The following is a 23,367-nucleotide window of genomic DNA, read 5'->3' as shown; positions in this document are numbered from 1 at the left end:
TTTTTTCTAGATAATAGAATAAAATAAAATTTGTTATGAGGCCAAAAATTGGAGCTTGCCAATGCAAATGTAGACAGTAAAGACAGGGCTCAAGAGGTTTCAGACACAAAGGAGGTTACTATTAGTAATTGGACTAGAGGCTGTTCATGTTGTTCTGGCTGAGAAGTTTGCATTTTGCCCATGTCCTGAGACCTTCTGTGAGGCTAATATAAAAGCAACAGAGTTCTTAATATGGCAGAAGAAATTTCTAGATAGCATAGTATTCAGGTGATGGCATGTGTATTGCTGGTGGCTTTTAGCCAAATTTGTTGTGATATTCAGGAGCAGAAGGCAGAGCAGAAAGTTGTGGAAAACTTGGACTTCAAAGGTGGGAGTAAAACTTGGGACCAAGGAAGTTGCACTTATTCAAGACATTACCACCATTAAAAAAATGCTAAAGACTTTACCCAGAGACAATAAGAAAGATGGCTTGAGGACATCTCAGGAATTGGCAAGACCATACCCATCTCAGACTCAAGGGAGGAAAAGTAAATATTGCTTTGAGCAATTGGGCAACCTGATTTCACAAGAGTGCCTAGGAAGTTTTTCAACATGCTCAGCCACCCAGGCACTGCCTACTACAGTCATAGTCTATGGAGGCTTGGCTATGGCTCAAGATGGTGACAGACCATCTCAACCATGGTCTCAACCATGTGGTGCTGGTTCTGCAGGATTGCAAGATGCTGGAGATAGGTGGTCATGGAGGTTTCTACCAAGGCTTCAAAGGAAAGTCTAGGAGGCCAGGCCAAGTGCAGGAGTGTCAGAATCCTTATAGGAAGCCCCTAAGAGGGCATGGTGTGAAGATGTGAGAAAGAAACCAAAGCTGCAGTGGAGATCCCCAAGGCTAGGAAATGGCAGTACCATGGAACATATGCTAGGAAATGAGCAGACACAGCCAAGAGAGAAGACATATGTGCCACTACCAGCAAAGACATTGGGGTGGAGCTACCCAAGTCCTTTGGAGAGAACATCCCAATGCCATGGGTTCCAGATGCTGAACAAGGAGTTACAGTATTTGTTTGCCCAGCTGGATTTCAGACTTGCTTTGGTCCCATCTCTTCTTTCTCTGCCCTTATTTCTCCCATTTGAAATGAAAATGTTTACTCTTTTTGCTTATAAATAAATATAATTTGCTTTGATTTTTATAGGAGCTCACACTGACAGTTCGCTTTGAATTTCAGAGGATGCTTTGAACTTGGACTTTGGACAATTCTGGAACTATTGACACTACGGGGACTCTTGAAAATGGATTGAATGTATTTTGCTTTGTTAGATGAGTATGATATTTGGGGGACCAGGACAAAAGGTTATGGTTTAGTTTGAGGTATTTCTCAAAGCCTCATGAGCGAGACAATGGAAGAATGCTCAAAGGTGAAGTGATTAAATTATGAGAGTAGTAACCATGTCAGTTGCTTGATTCACTAATAAGGATTAACTGAGTGGTAACAGTAGGCAGATAGGGTATAACTGGAGGAAGTAGGTCAGTGGAGGTATATCTTTTGGGGTCTATATTTTATCCTTCATCAGCAGACCTTTCTGCTTTCTGTCTATCATATCCTGAGCTGCTTTCCTCTGCCATGCCATTCCACCATGACATTCTGCCTTACATTGTGTCCAGAACTATGGAGTCCACAGAACATGGACTGAATCTCTGAAACTATAAGCCAAAATAAACTTTTCCTCCCTTAAGTTGCTCTTGTTAAGTCTTTTGGTCACAGCAATGCAAAAGCTAACTAAAACAGACAACCTACAGAATGTGAAAAAATCTTTGCTAGCTACTCTTCTGATAAGGATTAATATATAAAATACACAATGAATTCAAAAAACATACCACAAAAATCCCAATTAATAAATGGACAAATGAACTAAACAGACACTTCTTGAAAGAAGAAATACGAATAACCAACAAATATATGAAAATATGTTCAATGTCATTAGCAAATAGGGAAATGCAAAGGAGGAGGGGGGAACAAGGAATACTAGGGAATTATATTGGTCAAATTAGATTGTTATATAGTGTCCATGTATAAATATGGAACAAAGAGTTCCAACATTATGTACAACTACAATGCACCAATAGAAAATATGGGAAAGAAAAAGAAACACCTATACTAACCATTATAAACAATAACCATGGTAATAATGTTAAGTGCAAATATCTAGGTTTCAATGAATTTAGATTTCCTCCTGTTTTCTTAGATCTGAACATTCATTTGATGGTAGAATATAATGTACTGAGATAAAAGACAAAACTCTGCTGCTTCAAACTCTACAGGAGAGGTAACAAGGAAGCATCACTCAGGGGGGTTGTACCTGGAACAGGGCTATAGAGCAGCTTATGTATGGCAAATGGTTTAGGGTTAGCTAGGTATCGTTAGTTCCTACTGGGTTGTCTAATTTTCATGATTTCTCCAGGGCACAGGGTTTACCCTTTGCTTACTGATACCTGGCCCCTGGGCAATTAGGGCTGGTACTTGGTGGAATCTGAGGGTGAGAGTCTGCAAAGGAAATGGTTGGTATATGGGTTTGATCAGTTATTCAAGAAGAGAATGAATAGCCTGGAGCCAGGATCTCAAAACTAAGTCAAGACAGTACTTAAACAAACAAATAGATATTTTTTTAAAAACTTTAGTACATTTCTCCTTCTCTAAATGGTTTAATTTTGTATGGAAGTTCCATCTCTCTTAATATTGCTTTAGTAAGGTGACCATCATACTATTCTACAGTCTTCTAATCCTAAATGACTGAAAAAGGTTTTGAAGATACTGGGACAATTTTGGTTTATTTTAAAATGTTTACACATAGCACAACTGAAACTCTTGGTCATTTCAGCATCACATGCCTTTGTTTTGTCTTTGTTTTATTTGTTTTCCTTTCAATAATCAACCTTCATTACCCCCCCATCAAATTTAACTGAGAATACTGCAATCATAATTGCCTGACCTTTTGCAAATTGATGAATGCTTCACAAGTTAGTATCTTTATCTAGTGGATATGTGAGATCCCTGTGTACATTCCACAGAGCGAAACTCTACAAGTAATGTAGAATAAGAGATTTATTAAGGAGGTTAAACTTTACTGAATTGTGTGACCTAATAAAAGAGTCTGTGCAAGTTTATTTGCCTTAAGGTCTAATATTATGCCTGATGTCTCTATGGATCAATACAGTGGGGTAGATGTGAGGAAAACCAGGATAAATTGAAACCACGAGGACAAACAGGAATCCACATAGACCAAAAGAGTCCATGTCAGTCTCCTGTACTTCCAACCCCAGTGACTTGTACACTCTATATGAAGAGGATTTTTTGCCAAGTGTATGTACAAGAATCTGGTCCAGGATTCAGAAAACTTCAATATATGAACTGAAATTCTCAGAAGAAGTTGCATCTTTGACCCTGCATCAATGATCCTGCAAAATCATTGATCTTGACTGACTAGAACATTGTGATAATGGAGAGATGAAATGTTATAGGTCAAAAGTCAAAATTATCTTGGGCTTTCTTAGGTCCTTTAATAGCCATCTACCTTAACTTTTGGATCTGAAATAACATTCTTGTGACTATTGTGTACATTTATTGGAATTTGTCAGTAAGCTTAGCAGACCTCCAGCCTCCATAAATACTAAAGTGAAGTATGCTGTAAGACAGCATCAGAAACCTCTGGAAGAAGCTGCCTACCTGATAGTCCCACCAATATCATTAGTAAATGTAATGACTTATGAATTTCTTTCGTCCTGTGACTATAAAAACTCATGTAACCTCTTCCATGGAAGAAGATGTCATTCAGTGTAACTTGAATCCTGGTTCCCAGATGGAGGTTGCTAATGTTTGGCTCAGAATAAACTATTCTATTCTCTTATTTCATTTAAATCAGAGTCATTATTCACATCCACAAAGAGTAGATTTGCTTAAAGCTGACAGTACTGCACAAGTTATAAAGGTGAGTCAGTAGATCAGCCACAGAGTATACGGAAAACTGCTGCTTCTTAGCCCGGGTTACTTCAAGCTCATCGCGCTGCTTCTTGCTCTTTCGGCCCAAGCAGCGGGACAAAAGACCCGTACTCTTCCGAAGTTCATGAAGCAGCTTCCGCTTTATTCAGATAACACACCCTCAATATATAAGCAGTCTCATGCATAAGCAATTGTAACCAGATATGTCCATCCAATCCTGTTAAAGGTCAAGCGATCACTTGCTCAAGCATACATGTAAAGTATATCTGTCCACGTGCTAGGCAGCTAAACTGATTATCATACAGCCAATTGTAAACGCTTTCCACCTTTCTCCAGGCATAATCTGGACGCCGTTTGCTCTCTGCTAGTCGCCATCTTTAGATGCACGTGGCGTAACCCTGGGCCCTGGGTCTCGCCCGCCACAACTCCCTCTTTCTGTTTATAAAAGTGACCGTGCCTGTCTTAGGTTGTCCACGGCAGAGCAACATCCTTACCTGCCATTGGACAATGAGGCTTTAGCCCTCATTTCCTGTCTTAGCTCCCCATGAATCTTACCTGTCATTGGCTACCAGTCCAGCATATTTAACCAGACTTGGGGGGATGGGCCAGCATCAATTGCGATGAGAGCTTGGCGAATAATGGCTGTTTCTCTGCGTGGATGTATATGCATTTTGTATATGCACAGGACAGATACAACACACAAAAGACCTCCCCTGGGCAAAAACCCAAACCATTCTTTTCCCCATAGAACAGCAGACTGCAGAAATGTGGCCAAATGTTGTAAAAATAGGAGGATATAGAATAGAGGAGTTGGTAAGGGGTACAGGATAGGGCCACATCTTCACTATCCCCCATAGTTCACGCAAGTCTTCTCCATTAACTTGGCAAGAATTCGACAGCACCATCAGCGGAAGAAGCCTCCTCATCTTCTTCCTGTTTTTGGGTCTCTGTTGAGGCCTTGACCAATCTCTCTGGCACCCAAATTGGCGATTGTGCGTCCTGTGGGAAAACACAAACAGACCCTGGGGTCCAGATTAATACCGGATCTGGGCCTTTCCATTGTCCTGATAGAATGTCTTTCCAGAGCACTTGAGGTAGATGCTTTTTATTAGGCTCTGAATGATGGTCAGCAGCTGATCGGCCCTCAGAATCAAGATTTAAAAAATTTAAAATGAACAAAACAACAGACAATTTGTCTTTTGGGGATCTGAATGATGCCCCTATTCCCCCTTTTTGTTTATAAAGCATGTTTTTAAGCATTAAATGGGCATACTCAACAATGCTTTGTTCAGTAGGATTATAGGGAATTCCTGTGACATGTTGAATACCAAAGGTGGACAAAATTGTTTAAAGGTCTGGGACGTATATCCAGGACCAATCCAGGACCATTATCTGTTTTAATTTGTTTGGGAACTCCCAGGATGGAGAAAGAGTGTAAACAGTGTGTTATTACATCTTTGGTTTTTTCTCCAGTAAGAGCAGAGGCCATAATAAATCCTGAAAAGGTATCAATAGACACATGAATGAATTGTAGTTTTCCAAATTCTGAATAATGAGTTACATCCATTTGCCAAATATGATTGGGCTGAAGCACTTTTGGATTTACTCCTAACGAGGGGTTAGGAATAAGTGTAACACATTTAGCACAAGACTTGACTATGTCCCGAGCTGTTGCCTTAGTAATTTCATAGCGTGTGCGTAGAGTGGAAGCATTTACGTGAAATTTGGAATGAAAAGTTTTTGCATTTTCAAGTGTATTAAAGATGTGTGGGTCTCTGGTGGCCATGTCTGTTAAATCATTGTGTAAACTTAAAGGACCTGGAAGGCCAGTATGAGCCCGAACATGCCCAATAAAAAAAGGATTTTTGTGTCCCAAATAAGTTTTTGTAAACTTTGCAAATATTTAGTAATAGTGGAGGTGAGGGAAATCAGACTAGTTAATTCTAAATTTTGAACAGCATTAACAACGTATTTGCTATCAGAGAATAGGTTAAAAGGCTCATGGTGGGTTTTGAATACTTCTATAGCTACTAATAGTTCCGTTTGTTGTGCAGATAGAGTATTAAACAACAATGTTTCTGTAACATTATCTATAGTAATAGCACCCGTACCATTTTTTGATCCATCAGTAAATATAAGGGTAGCTCCTGTAATAGGTTCTTTTCAGGTGACTTTAGGAAAAATTATAGGATGTTGACTCCAAAATTGGAGAAGAGGATCAGATGGCAAATGATTGTCAAACACAGCAGAAGTACTAGTAAAGACTATAGCCCATGAATTTGAATTATTAATAAGATATTGTAGCTGATCAGTAGTATATGGAGTAGTGATAGTTGAGGGATGTGATCCAAAGGTGGAAAGGGATACTTTTAACGCCTTAAGGATTAATTCTGCCACAGATTCAGTAAACAAGGCTAAGACCTTGTTAGGGGCATAATTTAGGCGAACCATAGAATAGGACCCTTTTGCCAAAACACTCCTGTGGGTAACTTATTTGTGGCCAAGACAATGAATGATAAAGGCTTAGTTAGGTCAATACGATCAAGATGAGCCTTTTTCATAGCTGTTTCAACAAGCTTGAGAGTTGTTCAAGCCTTAGGGGTAAGCACTCACTTAGAAAGAGGGTCAGAATCACCTTTAAGAATATCAAACAGGGGGCCCAAACTTGAGGTGGGTAAATGAAGGTAAGGTCTAATCCAATTAATATCACCCAAAAGTTTTTGAAAATCATTTAAAGTTCTAAGCTCATCTACCTGAAAGGTAATTTTTGTGGGTTTAACCATAGTTTGATTTATGATAGATCCCAGGATGTTTTTGGTGTCTGTGATTTGTACTTTATTAATGGCAATATGTAAGCCCCATCTTTCCAGTGACTTTAGTAAGGAATTATAACATTGCTCTAAGACAGTTTTTTCCTTATGAGCTAGCAAAATATCCATACAAGGATAGATTAAAAGTTGAGGGTTAATTTGTTGATACACACTGGGGTGGAAATTAATCTGATTACCTTGCCCTTCATATGGTCCTTGGCCTGTCAGCATGTTTAGATTCTATTGAGGATTGCCCGCAACTGCATTACGTCAGGCAGTATCAGAACATAACTCCTGGTTAGCCACCTTCCACATGAGATATTGTCCCCCAGATAAACATGCCTTTGCTAAATTACCCCAATCAGTCGGAGTAAGATTTTGACTTGCAACATTCTCTAATAAAGAAATGGTAAATGCAGCTTGTACTCCATAGAACATAACTGCCTCTTTTAATTGTTTTACTAATTTTATATCTAATATTTGATGATATCTCTGATTGTTTTGATCTTCAAATACTGGGAATATTGGGAACACTGATAGAGATTCTACATCAGCCCACTGTCTAGGGGCCTCCCCTGTGCAGCAAGTACCTGTGCCCTTACAACTTGAAAAAGAGTGATGATCTGGATTATACACCGGAGGGCGTGGCATGGTAGGGGTTAAATGCCACTGAGGTAACTTCTTTTCCGGCTCTGTCTCAGATTGCTCCTGTTCCTCAGAGTCTGAACATCTACTTTCTCTTTCAGAAGCTTGACTTGTTCTTTTTCTACAGTTTGTAATATCTTTACCCCTTCTCTTAACTGTTTTTGAAATTTTGGTTTTTTGGAAGTCAGACAGAAACAAACTAATGTACACATTGCTACAACAACAACAAACAGAAACCAAACAAGGAAAGGTAACACAAATAGCAACTTACACATATTTGTTATGGGATGTCCTTTGCTGTCTCTTGGGACAGCCTTTCAATATATTCTCTCTCTAGGAGAATCTTCCGTTACGCTCCCTCTCTAGGGGACCCTTCCGTTAAAACCTTAAGGCAACCATTTCCTCAAATAGGGAAACCTTCTCTTTAATTACACTAGCGAAACTGCCTTTTATCTACCTGAGGGATCACCAATTCCCAGTCCGATCCTCGTCTGATCCAAGTCCAGGCCACCACTTACGGAAAACCGCCACTTCTTATCCTGGGTTGCTTCAAGCTCATCGCGCTGCTTCTTGCTCTTTCGCCCGACCAGCAGGACAAAAGACAAGTACTCTTCCGAAGTTCATGAAGCAGCTTCCGCTTTATTCAGATAACACACCCTCAATATATAAGCAGTCTCATGCATAAGCAATTGTAACCAGATATGTCCATCCAATCCTGTTAAAGGTCAAGCGATCACTGCTCAAGCATACATGTAAAGTATATCTGTCCACGCGCTAGGCGGCTGAACTGATTACCATACAGCCAATTGCAAACGTTTCCTGCCTCTCTCCAGGCATAATCCGGACTCCGTTTGCTCTCTGCTAGTCACCATCTTTAGGTGCACGTGGCTTAACCCTGGGCCCCAGGTCTTGCCCTCCACAAGAATATATGCTCTATGCCTTCCCATGTGCCCTGCACTTTACACCAACCTATGGAACTTTACAAAGGACTCTTGACTCATGCCCACCTCCAAATTTCATGTGAATTTCTCTTCTAGCCAAGAATAACCCAGGACTATAGCAAAGAGAATTCTGAGAAATGTAGTTCCAGCTTAACTGAACTGATGGTCCCCAAAGCAACTGTACCTCAAAGTTATTGTATCCCAATATAGGAAAAGCTCCTAGATATTATACATATTATAAATGTTTAAGTACATATGTTTCTTGGTGTCTGTTACTTTGTTAAATATTTACTTGGAGAAAACATTTAGTAAAAAAGTGTTATAATTTTGGAAGACTTGACTTTCACTAATGATTCTGCTTTTTTTTTAATATTTCTTATTTTTACAGACACATTTCTTACTATACACATAAGATAAATTACAATTAGGCAGGACATTGCTATATAGGCATGAGAAAAAAATATTGTGTATGTAAAAAGATTAATAAATTTACTTATATAAATAAAAAAGAAAAATAGAAAGAACAGTCAAGAAATTTAAGCCCCAAAAGAAAAAAAAAGCCTGAGGAATTTGGCAATGTCAACAGAAAATGAATATTTTCACAAAATAAAAAATCTCTTAAAATTTCTTTAAAACTAACAACGGTATTAAAAAGTGAGAATTCAAAGAGAAATAAAAATGTCTCTTAAACCATATGAAAATATAGCCAACTCTGCATATAATGATAAAGGTGAATAAAAATAAAATTATAAGGGGAGAGGATTACAAGTAGTCACTAAAAAATTTAATTAAACTTATATAAAGCAGGCCTATCAATTCACAGAAAATACAAGAAATAGGGGAAAATGATACAAGCACAGATTGAATCATGAAAATTTAGACTGCAAAATAAATCTATAATCTATATAACCAGATTCTTACAACAAATAAATTACAATAAAATAGAATGAAGCCTATAGACCATATTTGGTCCTAATTGAATACACTGTAGAAAAAAAAATATGAAATAATTCCTGAAATGTGAAAACTCACTGTTATTTGATATTAAGGAATAAACATTTTTTTCTTTCCGTATGTTTTATTTTTTTGTTTTAATTAGTTATACATGACAGTAGAATGCACTTTGATTCATCATTTATAATAGAGTATAATCTCTCATTCTTCTGGTTATACCTGATGTCTATAGAATACCACTGGTCATATAATTATATATGTACCTGGGATAATAATGTTTGATTCATTGTACTACTCTTCCTACCCCGTACTCCCTCCCCTCCCTTAACTCCCCTTTACCTAATCTAAAGTAACTCTGTTCTTCCCTAGCCCTCCCTCCACATATCAGAAAAAACATTTGGCTTTGGGTTTTTTGGTATTGGTTTATTTAGCTTAGCATGATATTCTCCAGCTCCATCCATTTACCAGCAGATGCCGTAATTTCATTTTCTTTCAGGCTGAGTAATATTCCATCATATATATATATATCCCTTTTATATATATCACATATATATATATATATCACTTTTTTATCCATTCATCTGTTGAAGGGCACCTAGTTTTGTCCATAGTTTATTTATTGTGAGTTGAGCTGCTATAAACATGATGTGACTGCATCACTGTAATATGTTGATTTAAGGCCTTTGGGTATAAACCAAGGAATGGGGATAGCTGGGTCAAATGTGGTTCCATTCCAGTATTTCTGTGGAATCTCCATAATGCTTTCCAGAGTGGTTGCATCAATTTGCAGTCCCACCAGCAATATATGAGTGTACCTTTTTCCCTACATTCTCTCCAACTCGAAATGGATCAAAGACTTAGGCACTAGACCAGAGACCCTGTGCCTAATAGGAGAAAAAGAAGGCCCAAATCTTCACCATGTGGACTTAAAATCTGACTTCATTAACAAGATTCATAAAGCACAAGAAGTCAAATCAAGACTCAATAAATGGGATATATTCAAACTAAAGAGCTTCTTCTCAGCAAAAGAAACAATTACATGAGGAGAGAACCTACCAAATGGGAGAAAATTAACCACATTAACCTCAGATAGAGCATTAATCTCTATAAAATATAGAGATTTATATATTATATAAATAAAAATATTTTCTCTATATAATCTCTATAAAATATAGAGATTAATATATTTTATATAGAATATATAAAAACTCAAAAACCCTAACACCAAAAAAACAACCCAGTCAATAAATGGGCGTAAGGAACTGAACAGACCACTCACGGAAGAAGATACACAATCAATCAACAACTATATGAAAAAATGTTCAACATCCTTTGCAATTAGTGGAATGCAAATCAAAACTATTCTAAGAGTTCATCTCACCCCAGTCAGCATAGCAATTGCCAAGAATAAAAACAGCAATAAATGTTGGAATCATCATTTATTGAGTGTGGTAATGGCAGTGTTGGTGTGCTTTAAGTATTCTTACCTTTTATAATAGACACTAAAATAGTTACAGATATAATGATACAATGTCTTTGACTTTTTTCTCAAGAATCTGTAATGGCAGGGTAGAAGAAGTGGGTGAAGGTATAAATGACACATTAGCAGTGAATTAGTCATTACTGAGACTGAGTGATGACTACCTGGGGCTCCTGACACTATTCCCTCACCTGTGCGCATACATGACATTTTTTCATAATAAGGTGTTTAAGAAAAAGAGGTATGTCCCTCAGTAAGATATTGCTTAAATAATGTCTCTCATTGCTTTACTAAATAAAGTCAGCTTTCTGTGCTAATCCTAAAATCAATTTATCTGAACATTATAGCCCTCCTTGACAGTTTGATTTTATCTATTGCTGCTCCCCTCTAAGCATCCTCTATTTCATCCTTAAAGTACTGTCTGCTAGCTATAAACATGATTCCTTGTCTCCCACTCTCTTTGCCTGTATTTTATCACATACTTGGAAATTTCTTTTTTCCATTTCAGTTTCTGATTTTTGTAACAACTCAAAAAAATTTACTCTCAAAAGGAAATTAACTCTTTAAACTTTTTTGTCTCTCCCAATTGAATAGTTTCCAGGATCCAGAGGCCCTTGCAAATGTGGTTGTATGTTAGAGTCTGCTTGTAGTAAAGTGGTAGGTATGCATACATTATTTCATGTAATGAAGTTTTTTTAAGAGATTGTCTTTTTAAAACTTTTAACCTATCAACAATGTCTGAAAACTAAACGATGCCCAATGAAAACAATTTAAATTTGAAAAGGGGCACTTATTCGATATTCTACCCTACCTACTAGAACACACAATGTATATTGTCAAAAGGTTTAAAGAATTTTGGATAGATGGTTTTTAATAATAATTTGAATCTGAATTATATGGTGATAGTACACATAATTATATTTAGGTTTCTTAATTTTTTTCTTGTAATATTTGGGAGAAAATAAAGTGGATATATTGAATTTAAAAATAAATCACAAATAGTTAATATAAATCCATTTTCCTTGTACAGAAAATATGCTTGGAAAATTATCTTTTACAACAATTTCTCATTACAGAAAACTTTTAGTAGGAGATTTTTCTGTTCCATGAAATCTGCAATCATTGCATTTCCATCAACTCCCAAAGAGCCAGTTCCTTCAGCAAGAAAGAAGAGGCTGCCTTTTGCAATCAATATTAATCTCATTCAAGTAAGACACTTCTTTATGGACATGCTCATTTAAAATGTCATTAGAACACACAAAGAGCCTATGGTGATACACGGTATCCTACTATTATTAAAAGAAAATTAAAAATTGCTTATTTTTAAATAATCACAGCAAAATCATAATTATCAAATACTTTATATAGGAATCACATACAATATGTTAGAGAAAGCTCTGTATGTTTTCCTTGTCAATTTTAGTAGCATTTAGTTATATCATTTATAATGGCATGTTTATGGAAGATATTTAATGCTGGTTAGTAATTTAGTCTTATCTGGTGTTTTCTTTTAAAACTGAGAATAGGATAACTAGTTATGAGTTCACAAAGACTATTTTAGGATGACATGTTGATTTTTGATTCAAAAGATACACAGATATCAATCCAATGAGCTACACATTTGAATGTAACTTATTAACTCAATTGGTTCACATATTTAAAAAGCACCCTCATTACTTTGAAGATAAATACTAGTTAAAAATATTTTGAAATGGGGAAAACACCAAACTTGGGTCAGTGGTTCCTGAAGTTTTATATGAATTAAAAATTCAAAATATTAACTCTGTTAATATATTTCGAATTTTAGACAGGAGAGGAATGTTTTCTTATCATTCCCTACCTTCAGAGATCAGATCACTGAAGGAAGGTGGGTCATGAGGTTGCTCTTGCTGATGCTGAGGCTGCAAAATCCACTCTGCTGGTAACAGTCTTCCCAGTTCTCTCAGCATCTATAATGCTTCTCATTACATCCCACCAAACTGCCCTTGTGGGTTTTTGATGTTGCTTATCTGCCTCTTGTGGTTGTGTTGTTGTGTGTTGCTTTGCCCCATAGAGTTCCAAGTTTAAGAAAATAACTTAATCGCACAATCTTATTTCACCAATAATATTCGTATTTTAAGAAAGGCATCCTTAACTCCTGTTTATTTAACATAACAGTTGGATGCCTGAAGAAATTGCAGAGGCTTTATTATATGTGAATGCATCTGTTTCTCTTCACCAGTTGTTTCACTGCTGCATTTTTGTTTGTTTTTAAAATTGAACTGCAATGTTTCCTGAAATGTATATTTAGCTTTGCTTAACAATAAAATAAGTGAACCATGTGAACACTCTTTAAGCTCATGCTACATAATTTCTTACTTGAAAATTGGCAAATAGAGTAGCTAAGAGATTGATAAGCACATTATGTTTGGGAGATCAGATGACAAAAGTTTATTCAATCAAGTGAATACCTGACATTCTGGGGTTCCCACATTAAACACAAATGAATTAAAGTACCAAAATTATTTATTTTTACCTATATCTCATTTTAGAAATGTGTGCTACTGGATATTTGTATACTAATACACTTAACTACTTTACATTGTGCTCCACTTTAGTTAAAACTTAACCATATAAGTCCATTTAAAGATGAAAGTTCTTGCTGCCTTAAATACATTTATTAGAAACTAGGATACTTCATTGGGGAAGAAATTGTTTCATTTGGGGGCTGTGTGTATCAATAACATTCACTTGGAATCAATTAAAAATTGTTATGTCTTTGAAATGAGCCATAAGAAACTACAAATGACAGAAATGAGAACTTAGAGAATTGCAATAAAAGCATTGTAAGGAATTACCTGTTTGTCAGAGATAGTAAATATTACAGTTTTAATTATGCACCTCCTTGAACATCATAAACACACTTTGGTGTTGGTAATAGTGTTTTTAAACCTTTGTGTTCTCTTTTAAGGACTATTGTTTAGAGCATCTTACAACTAAATCTTAATTGGTATATTTTGTAATGGTCATGCAAATTTTTGCCTTATATATATATGAAAATAGCCATAACTTAATTTTTTCCTGGTATTCACTGTAAAACATTCAGGGGTCCTACCATTTCGTTCAGGAAATCTTGTAATTTATTGCTGTTATTTAACAATATTGTGAATTTTGTATATTTCATTTTAACTTTATTTGTGAATAGTGATTGTGACATGCTTGGTGTTGTTATTGTAAGATTTATGATACTAAAATTTTCATTTAAAGAATTTTTGTAACAAAACAAGAGGTACTTGTAATGGTGAATATTGGACCACTAATGCTTTTCACATTTGTAAGTTGATTTGTGTTAAACCAGCCTAACAAGCTGCTGTTCTCTCTAACTGACAAATATGTATTGATATGGTACTTGCAGGTTATAAATATTATGTGGAAATTCCTCCATTTGTTTTGAATTTGTAATAACAAAATCTCCATGTTGTATAAAATGTGATTTTGTTGAAAAAAACGAAAGACATCCTTGACATGATCATTACTTTTTCAGAATATAAAAAATATTAACAAGATAACAGCTACATTGAATTGAAAGTTAGGATTCAAAAACATTTCAAAAGGCATAAAATTATAGTTCAAATATAATAAAATTTTCAAAGGGTAATTGGAGTTTGAAGAATAAATTCACACCTGGATCAATAATTGCACATATGGAAAACCAGAATTAATTCAACATGTTAGCAATGCAGTATGGCTATCAGAAATGCAAATGCTAGTTAACTTTTCCCACAAAATTTTTAACTTTATGTATTTACTTGTTAGTTTTTGTGGTACAGAGGTCACTATACTTTCAAATATCTATAGTCCTTTTTATTTTTGCCATTTGGGTACAAAGTCTGGCTAAGTTGTCCAGGCTGTCCTTGAACTTGCAATTCTCCTACCTCAGCCTCCCCAGTAGCTGGGATTAAAGGTGTGAGCCCCCATGCCCTGCTACCTTAACTAAGCAAACTTGGGTAAGTAAATGAAATGTAAACATTGGCATTTGCATTTACAATTTTGATTGAGCAAAACTGTGTTGAAAAGATTGCTGGAAAGAAGTATTGCTAAAAGTTTTCTGTTATCAACACTGACCACATTGTTTTTTTCCCTGTTTTATAAAAACATTCATTATTTATAATGTTATTAATTTTGACCAATTAAATAATAGAAAATATGTTTAAAAATTTGAAATGTGAAAAGTTTATGGATGTTAAAGTCTATGAAGAAGTCATAAAACAATAAGATCATTGATGATTTTCGTGGATCCATTCAAAGAAACATGGAAACCACAATGAAATAGAGCAGTGAATTAAAAGATTTGTGCAATCATTCTGACAGAATTTGGATCTCATTTATTTTATCTGGAATCTGATTCAAAACCATTTGTCCTGAGGTTGTTATTATTGGGTAAGTGCTACTAATTAACAGCTTTTTAACAAACTTCATTCATACTATGACAGTTCTTCAGGTCAGAAATCTGGGTGATGTCAGGCAGGGTCTTTGTTAAGGATTTCACTAGGATGAAATAAAGGATCAATTGGATCAAGTTTTTACCTTAAGGCTCTGGGGAAGAACCTGCTTATTCTTTCTTTCTAGTTGGCAGAATTCTATTCCATGTAGTTGAAGGGCTGATGTCTGTTTACTTACTGACCACAGGCTAGAGATTGTGTCAGATCATAGAAGCCATTCTTTAGTCTTTATGTGGGGTCTTCCATCTTCAAAACTAAAAACAGTGTGCAACACCTTTTCAAGCCAAAGAACTCTGACTTGTAGTGCAGAAACTTTTTTTAATTATGCATTTTAATTATACAGAATAATGGTTTTCATTGTGGGCCTATTCACACATGAATAGAACACACTCTGATTGCACACAGCTCTCCATTATCTTCCCTCCTATTCTCTTCCTCTTCTCTATCTCTAATAGTCTCCTTCTACTTCAGGTTATCTATTTTTTTCCTAGTCTCTGTGTATGGGAGAAAACATGTGATACTTTTCTTTGAGAGTAGGGTCATTTTGTTGAACATGATGATCCCCAGTTCCATCCATTTTCCTGCAAATGACATGATTTTGTTATTCTTTTTACAAGAATAATATCCCATTATGTATAGACACCCGTGTTTTCTTTGTCCACTTATCCATGGTTGGGCACCTAGGCAGATTCCATAGTTTTGGTTATTGTGAAGTGTGCAACAGTAAACACAGGTTTCTCTTACCTGTGTAAGAGTACCTTTTGCTATGCAGGTATCTCTGTGGTGTACTGACTTTATTTCCTTAGGGTATATGCTGAGGAGTAGTATGAATGGATCACATAATAGTCCATTTTAGTTTATTGAGGAACCTCTACATTGTTCTCCATAGTGACTAAACTAACTTACATTCCCACAACAGTGTACATAATCCTTCTTCCTGCAGCCCTACCAGCTTGTTTCTAATTTTAAGGGCTATTATGATTATATTAGGTTCATCAGTGGAGCTTGCTTTGTGATGAACCCAAAGTCAGTTAAAAATCATTTCTGTTCAATAATGATTTCTCATTATATTCATATATGTTGACCTCACAAAAGGAGGAAATTATCCAAGGGCAAAAGTCACTGAGGGCTTTTGTTTTTTGTTTTTTTGGTACTGGGGATTGAACCCAGGGGTGCTTAACCACTGAGTCACATCCCATGCCCTTTATTTTTTATTTTGAGACAGGGTCTCGCTAAGTTGCTTAGATCTTTGCTAAGTTGCTAAAACTGTCCGTGAACTTGGGATTCTACTGCCTCAGTCTCCCAAACCGCTGGAATTACAGGAATGTGCCACCATGCCCAGCACTGAGGTGTTATCCTAAGAGTTTGACTTACATCATCTTTATATTATACTCTTTTATATTGTTGTACACTGCTTAAAGCACAGTCCCTCTGAACCTGATTCCATCTGAGTAATTTACCAGGACAGAGAAGAGGAAAATAACAAATCTATTAATAATTAAGAAACAAGCACAGATGTATATTCAAACTTCACAGTAAAAAGATGAGGAAATGTGTACATGGCTGTGTTCATATTTATTAAGATTTGCAAAGTAGTGCACTGTGATGCACTCAGGAGGCTAAGGCAGGAGGATTACAAATGCTGAGGCCCAAAGGGCAACTTAGTGAATACCTGTCCCAAATAAAGTAAAAAATTTGGGGATGTAGCTCAGTGGTAGAGCACTTGCCTAGCATGAGTAAGACCCTGTACCATTGATCCCCATTACTGCACAAAACTTTTTAAAAAATAAAAAATGCTATAATCTGTCATTGAGGTGTGTTGCATTTGGTTCTATGCCTTGAACACATTTTTGCAAACTGAAAGAAGAATAAGAAGTGAAAAGTTTGGTTACTAGAGAACTAGAGGATTAAAAGACAACAAGCAGCACCTAGTTGATGACTTGAGATTCTGATATTTTATGCCCACATTATCATTGAGACTTGTCCTCTTGTAGCTAATAGTATTCGGCAGCCTGGTTCTAAAATAAGGATCAACAGTTACATAGATCTTTTTGGGAATGGGGCAGTGGTAAGATACTTAAGATAAATAAAAAGGAACAAGAGTATCGAGGTAAGAAATGCTGGAATAATGGATTGGAAGTTTGAAATGGATTTGATGGTAAAACCAGAAGGGATACTGGAGTGAGATGAAGTAGTTAAGTGCATGGTTTCAGAAGGGATAGAAGATAGATAAAGAAAGAGTTAATATCTTGAGTTATTTGCCTTATTCTAGATTCTGTATTTTTTAAAAAGGAAGTGACAGTAAATTCAAGCATGTCTGGGGACAGATACGAGAAAAGTAAGTTTGAGAACAACATAACATGAAAGAAATTGTTTAAAGATTACATCAATTTAAACAGAAGAAAAGACTTAGGTCATCATGTTCAATACTAAAATATATTAAGCAATTTTCATGGGAAAATATTCAAACTTTTCTCTTTGACTTCAGCAAAAACTATTGGGATCTATTTGATGAAGACATAGAAATTAGATTTTGGCATAATATAATGTAAGAATGTGCTTACCTATGGGAACTGTCCATAATTGGCAGGAAATAATTCTAAGTCAAAGTATTGTAGTTTTTCAGCTAGAATTCAATGACATTAATAAATATAGGAAAGGAAAGAATTCTGTAGAAATAGAGCAAAAGCAAATAGCTTTGAAGTAAAGCCTAAATCCTCAATTCAAAAATCTATTAAAATGTGTAAATTCTGGCATGTATCTTTTAATTTATAATAATGATACTACTATATAAATCTCAAAATTGGTATGTGTGTTTATGCAAACACACATAAAGTATTCATCAGACTGTAGCAACATATGTTCTCTATTTGTAGATATCAGCTTGGGCCCAATGAGTAATAGTATGTGGGTCTTGCTCTAAAGTCCCACTGCCAGTGTTGTAAGCCAGTAGTCATCTGTGTCTGTTGAGCACTTGCAATGTGACAAGATAATGTTACAGACATACTAGGTTAAGCCAATATGTGATATAATTATTTCACTTTTTTTAACTTTTTTAAATGTGGGTATTCAAAAGATAGAATATTAAAAACTACATATATGGCTTTATATTTAATTTCTATTTATGATACTACTCTAGAGGAAGGAAAAAATATTTCAACATAGTTCAATAATGCAACTCTTCTTAAAGTAAAATTACTGCATTCAAGAAAGCCCTTACTCCTACTCTGAGTGGAGAATTGTTCAAAACACTAAGAAAAAGCATTAATGCAGAACAATAATAACAACAACCAAAATATAATTTCTGCTTTAAAGAAGTTCACCTTCTAAATGGGGGTGACAAACAATAAACAGATATTAATGAATAAAAGATATGTCAGATGGTAACAATTGCTGTAGAAAGAAATGAGAGTAGTGAATTGGTGGGGCCGGTGGGGAGATGCTGGATAGAGGTTGCATTTGATGATACAATTTCATAGAGGCCTTTAAGAAGGTCTCACTGAGAAGGTGGAAAACACTCAAGTAAGGAGGATTGAGCCATTCAATCCTCAGGAAGAAGGGCAGAGGGCAAAAGAAAGATCAAATGTAAATTTCCTGATCCTTGACTTGGATGGAATATCCCAAGAATAGTAATAGTAATAGTAGCAGATGGAGGGAGAGAGAGAGCTTCAGGGACAGGGTCTGAGGAGTTCAGAGACTGGGCTGGGTAGGTTCTTGTAGGCACTGTGTACTTCTCTGCTCTTGCTCTGGATTAGATGAGATACAACTCAATAATTTGAGAAAAGACTGAATATAATTTCCTTTACATTAAAATGTACAAAACAAAAAAGTCTCCTGTAGGAGACAGCAAGAAGAGAAGGTGCAATGGATTGAGTTGGTAATTGTGGAAGTTATAAGCGGTTAGCTACTGTACAGGTAAGATTCATCCTGAGAGAAGTAGAGAGGTGTTAGAATTGTTATAGTGACCTTACTCTACATTAGATTATTAAATTGATATTAAAAAGTATATGTTTAGAATTGTGTTTTATCATGAACATGTTTTATCATGAACCTTTCTGCTCTGACATTTTGACTTACAAGGATAAAAAGTTGAGAATTTGTTTTAAAAAATGCACATATTAGGACTCTATAGTCAGACTTCAATAGTGGAATCAAAATTTAAATTTTAATGTGAGGAAGATTGTGTCACTTTGAGACATAAGGTAGAATGATTTTTCTTCAATAATTCATTTAGAAAAACGTATCTGAAATAACAGGTAATTATATCATAAATTATTCAATAGAATTGTATTTGTTAGAATGTAACTATCAAGTGAATTACCTGTTATTTCAGATACGTTTTATTACTTACCTCTGGAAGAACTATTAAAATACAGTATGGAGTTCAGGATCGAGTCATGTTATACTACAGCATTCCTCAATTTCAGCCTTACTGGACATTTGGAGTAAAAAAATTCTTGGCTGGGTGTGGAAAGAACTGTCCTGTGCATTATAGGAAGTTTAGCAGCATTCTTTGCCTCTGCATAGTAGAGAACAGTGGTCCCACCACACACAGCTGTGACAACCAAATGTTCCCCAATCATTAGATTTTTTCTTAAAATTAAAACAAATTAGGCTTTATTAATTAGATGATTAAAACAGTTTGGATTTGAAATATCCTCCAATAGCCAACATATCAAAGTCTTGCCCTACAGAGTGATTCTGTTGGGAAACAGGAAAACTTTAAGAGGTGGGGCCTAGGACAGGTTTTTTTTGGTCCTTTCTAACATGCCTTTGAAAGGGATAGTGGGACCTTTACCCTTTCCCTTTCCACTTTTTTCCAGTTCTAGCATGAGGGTAAATTGCTTTGCTGTACCAGGTGTCCTGCCATGATGTTCTGTTATAGGCCCAAAGCAGTAGAACCAATTATGGACTAAGTTTCTAAAACTGTGAGCCAAAATAAGCCTTTTCTCTTGATAACTTGATTCTGTCAGGTATTAGTTACAGTAATGAAAGCTGGACTAACACAGCAATATTATTAAAACACACAAACTATATCAGACATCCTATTAGATGTAGTCATTTATTCACCACAGCAGAGCACTATTCTTCTCTCATTTTGTAGATTGGATAATTGTATTTTAAATATTTAGTGATTTCCCCAGGAGTCTCAAAGTGAGGGAGTGGAAACTAAGATGATTTTGGGAACTGTGAGCTCCTTTATAGATTTCTTCACATAACAGGAATCTTCAAACAGATTTCTGAATCAAGCTTCATGATTTTGGCAACCTTCAGTGGATTTAATAAAAGCTCATAGTTAGATTACTTCTTATATTGTTTATCATAAAGAAATGACGTTAGCAAATTGCTTTCATTTTTTACTTTTGAAAAACTTTTGAATTCATATATGTGCCAATTAAGCTAATTGGAAAATGTTTTGTTGTCCAAATTGCAACATATTTAATGTTCTTGAATGTTGGCATATAACCACAACTACATTGATAGCAACTTTGGAAATAGGCTAATTTTTTTTCCAAAAAATGATAATTTTAAATGTAAGCTAGATTTCATTAAATATGTTTTTTCAGCTGTTTGAAGGACAGTAAAGGAGTAGGAAGACGGAGTAGAATGTGACAAACTGTGACAAAGGAGTTAGGAAAAACATTTCAAGAACAAAGAGAGCTAATTAACTCAAACATATGGTTCATCTCACTCTGGTAAGAGCTAATTGCCTTTTATGCACTCCAACTGTTAAAAGTACTATGGTGTGGCTACCCATGATCATAAATAGAAAGACTATTAGAAAATATTGAAATTCATAATGCATGCTATTTTTTACACAATAAAAATCCTTCCCTTCTAGCTAACATAATGTTCCAGTATATTAGATTTTCTGCTTAATTTAAAATGCTTATTTGAAAATGTTCTTAAGGTATATTAGTCTTTATCTCAATAAAATACTACAACAAATATAACACATGACAAAAATTAGTGGGGTTCTTTTAGTGTTTAAGAAATAGAGTGGCTAAAAATAGTTACTCTTTTTATTTTTAAAGGTTGATGCAAAATGTACAGGAAGATATAATGAACCTCAGTTATTCTCTGGGCATCTCTATCAGTGTATTATTTTGTATATTTTTAAATCTTTTGTGAACTCCCTATTTCTCTCTAATATGTATTGCCGAGTATAAAGAAAAATAATTGTTAATTGCCTTTTGACTGAGATTCACAGACCTATATAATCTTTACTTATAAAATATTTCCTATTTGAAACAATACTTTCAAAACAAAACTAGGAACAGAAACATTTTTTTGAATTTGTAAAGCAATTTTATTCTTTCTCCCAATAAATCATTTGCTTTCTTTTGATAGATATTACTAGAGAGTGTGTTATTGCTGAGTTCCAAATGCATGTATCTCTGGCTATTATCCAAACTAAGTTCCAGTTGTGAATGAAGGAAACCTACTTTGAATTCTCTGAAGTGATGAATTTCTGTCTTATGTATCTGCCACAACCTCCATACTGCATCATTTTCTGGAATTATAACTCAAACCTCATGTCATGATTGGTGGTTTTCAGACCTCAATGTATATCATAATCCCTGGAGGGCTTGTTAAACTCAGATTACTGGGCCCCACCCCAGAGTTTCTGATTTGTTAGGTCTTGGAGGGACCCAACAGTTTGCTTTCCTTACAAGTTGCAGTGATGATGATGTTTCTGGCACAGGGAGTATACTGTGAGAACCCGTGTTTCAGGAAACTTTCCCTGAAAATTCTAGCTCTGATCAGTAGCATATTCTAAGATTTGTCAGTATTAACCATCTAGGTTTAATATATTTATTAGCATTTAATAATACCATTTTAAAGTATCCTCAATTCTTATTTCATTTAGAAATTTGGGAATGATAAAAAGCAATCTATTTATGTCACATTGTCCAGAGACCCAAGTACTCTGCATAAATATAAGGTTTTAAATATAAATCAGGTTTGACAGAAATATGGAAAGTTTACAAGTCTTTTTAATTCATTAGGTATTAATTTGTATAGTATATTATCTTATGATTTATATTTTATGTCACATTTTATGTTACTAAAAATGATTAATAAGAAAATGTTCTTAATTAATTCAAAAAAGTTATCTTCAAGCCAAAAGCTCAGATCTTCAAATCTAATCCTAATCTACAGTAGTTAAATTACCACTCTAAGCACATGGAAGTATCATCAGTGGTAACAATGCAGGGACATGTGTGTGTGCTAAAAAACAAACAGGCAACAAAAAATACCTATATTTTTATCTATTGATGAGGGTATTTTATTGTTATCCTGGAACATACAATGGTTTATTTACAGAAGAAAGTGGGGGTGTCAAGCTCTGTCTTTAACATTGGCCACTTGATAAGGTTTGCCATACCTCTGAGGAAGCTCTAGTACATTCTTACATGCTTAAGCCATAAATGAAAAAGGCAAATATCCTCACATCCCGTGCTAGGTGTCTAGTTACTCAGTAACTAGGGTTTCACTGTGGGTTTTCAAGGCTCTTGATGAAGTATTCAAAAGATGTACAAAACACCCAACTTGCCTAACACTCTTAGCCATTATAAAATATTAAATATCATTGAAGAGCAATTTATAGGTCAAATAACCTGTTATGTTGAGGACTAGAATAAAATGGTTTATCTGTAAATCAGATTTGCATACAAATGGCAATCTAGTTTGTTCTGTAGAATTAATGAATATATACCACTGCTTATTTTCCATTTGTTTTTGATTTAATAAATACGGATATTAAATTGTACTTTGAATAGTTATTTATTTTCTCTCTTTTAACAAAAAAAAAATTCATTTGAGTACTTTTTATTTGCTATGACATTAGGTGCCCATAGCATTTAATAAATCTTGTATATTAATAAAAATTTGTCAGCCAACACTTTGTTTTTCTATGAGTCTAATTTGCCTGTTGAGTATGCTGGGAGAGAAAGATATTGGCATCACATTATGATAGTTCTGAATAATTGGGTTTTACCTTAATAAAGTAGGAGTTGTCTTAGAATTTCAGTTTTATATGGTGCTTACAATCTTTGTGAACCA

This window comes from Sciurus vulgaris (genome assembly GCF_902686455.1).
Source record: "Sciurus vulgaris genome assembly, chromosome: 8".
Taxonomy (NCBI): Eukaryota; Metazoa; Chordata; class Mammalia; order Rodentia; family Sciuridae; genus Sciurus; species Sciurus vulgaris.
This window is presented reverse-complemented; position numbering follows the sequence as displayed.